General features: G+C 39.4%; 1 pseudogene; it reads left to right on the forward strand.

The window, feature by feature from the left end:
* Positions 1-18: 18 nt before the first annotated feature.
* LOC121214654 (protein Ycf2-like) overlaps positions 19-2,500 on the forward strand; it is a 2,930-nt pseudogene continuing 448 nt past the window's right edge.

Genomic DNA, 2,500 nt, shown 5'->3' on the forward strand with positions numbered 1-2,500 from the left:
GTTCCTCTATTCATCCTTTTCCTTCTTCTTGTTGCTGGATATCTCGTTCGTACACATCTTCTCTTTGTTTCCCGAGCCTATAGTGAGTTACAGACAGAGTTCGAAAAGGTCAAATCTTTGATGATTCCATCATACATGATTGAGTTGCGAAAACTTCTGGATAGGTATCCTACATCTGAACTGAATTCTTTCTGGTTAAAGAATCTCTTTCTAGTTGCTCTGGAACAATTAGGAGATTCTCTAGAAGAAATACGGGGTTCTGCTTTTGGCGGCAACATGCTATGGGGTGGTGGTCCCGCTTATGGGGTCAAATCAATACGTTCTAAGAAGAAATATTTGAATATCAATCTCATCGATATCATCGATCTCATAAGTATCATACCAAATCCCATCAATCGAATCATTTTTTCGAGAAATACGAGACATCTAAGTCATACAAGTAAAGAGATCTATTCATTGATAAGAAAAAGAAAAAACGTGAGCGGTGATTGGATTGATGAGAAAATAGAATCCTGGGTCGCGAACAGTGATTCGATTGATGATAAAGAAAGAGAATTCTTGGTTCAGTTCTCCACCTTAACGACAGAAAAAAGGATTGATCAAATTCTATTGAGTCTGACTCATAGTGATCATTTATCAAAGAATGACTCTGGTTATCAAATGATTGAACAACCGGGACCAATTTACTTACGATACTTAGTTGACATTCATAAAAAGTATCTAATGAATTATGAGTTCAATACATCCTGTTTAGCAGAAAGGCGGATATTCCTTGCTCATTATCAGACAATCACTTATTCACAAACTTCGTGTGGGGCTAATAGTTTTCATTTCCCGTCTCGTGGAAAACCCTTTTCGCTCCGCTTAGCCCTATCTCCCTCTAGGGGTATTTTAGTGATAGGTTCTATAGGAACCGGACGATCCTATTTGTTCAAATACCTAGCGACAAACTCCTATGTTCCTTTCATTACAGTATTTCTGAACAAGTTCCTGGATAACAAGCTTAAAGGTTTTCTTATTGATGATATCGATATTGATGATAGTGACGATATTGATGCTAGTGACGATATTGATGCTAGTGACGCTATTGATGATAGTGACGCTATTGATCGTGACCTTGATACGGAGCTGGAGCTTCTAACTATGATGAATGCGTTAACTATGGATATGATGTCGGAAATAGACCGATTTTATATCACCCTTCAATTCGAACTAGCAAAAGCAATGTCTCCTTGCATAATATGGATTCCAAACATTCATGATCTGGATGTGAATGAGGCGAATTACTTATCCCTCGGTCTATTAGTGAACTATCTCTCCAAGGATTGTGAAAGATGTTCCACTAGAAATATTCTTGTTATTGCTTCGACTCATATTCCCCAAAAAGTGGATCCCACTCTAATAGCCCCGAATAAATTAAATACATGTATTAAGATACGAAGGCTTCTTATTCCACAACAACGAAAGCACTTTTTCACTCTTTCATATACTAGGGGATTTCACTTGGAAAAGAAAATGTTCCATACTAATGGATTCGGGTCCATAACCGTGGGTTCCAATGCACGAGATCTTGTAGCACTTACCAATGAGGCCCTATCGATTAGTATTACACAGAAGAAATCAATTATAGACACTAATACAATTAGATCTGCTCTTCATAGACAAACTTGGGATTTGCGATCCCAGGTAAGATCGGTTCAGGATCATGGGATCCTTTTCTATCAGATAGGAAGGGCTGTTGTACAAAATGTACTTCTAAGTAATTGCCCCTTAGATCCTATATCTATCTATATGAAGAAGAAATCATGTAACGAAGGGGATTCTTATTTGTACAAATGGTACTTCGAGCTTGGAACGAGCATGAAGAAATTAACGATACTTCTTTATCTTTTGAGTTGTTCTGCCGGATCGGTCGCTCAAGACCTTTGGTCTCTACCCGGACCCGATGAAAAAAATGGGATCACTTCTTATGGGTTCGTTGAGAATGATTCTGATCTAGTTCATGGCCTATTAGAAGTAGAAGGCGCTCTGGTGGGATCCTCACGGACAGAAAAAGATTGCGGTCAGTTTGATAATGATCGAGTGACATTGCTTCTTCGGTCCGAGCCGGGGAATCCCTTATATATGATGCAAAATGGATCTTGTTCTATCGTTGATCAGAGAAATCTCTATGAAAAATACGAATCGGAGTTTGAAGAAGGGGAAGGAGAAGGAGTACTCGACCCGCAACAGATAGAGGAGGATTTATTCAATCACATAGTTTGGGCTCCTAGGATATGGCGCCCTTGGGGCTTTCTATTTGATTGTATCGAAAGGCCAAATGAATTGGGATTTCCCTATTGGGCCGGGTCATTTCGGGGCAAGCGGATCATTTATGATGAAAAGGATGAGCTTCAAGAGAATGATTCGGCGTTCTTGCAGAGTGGAACCATGCAGTACCAGGCACGAGATAGATCTTCCAAAGAACAAGGCTTTTTTCGAATAAGCCAATTCATTTGGG

Source organism: Gossypium hirsutum, chromosome D02 (genome assembly GCF_007990345.1).
Source record: "Gossypium hirsutum isolate 1008001.06 chromosome D02, Gossypium_hirsutum_v2.1, whole genome shotgun sequence".
Classification (NCBI taxonomy): Eukaryota; Viridiplantae; Streptophyta; class Magnoliopsida; order Malvales; family Malvaceae; genus Gossypium; species Gossypium hirsutum.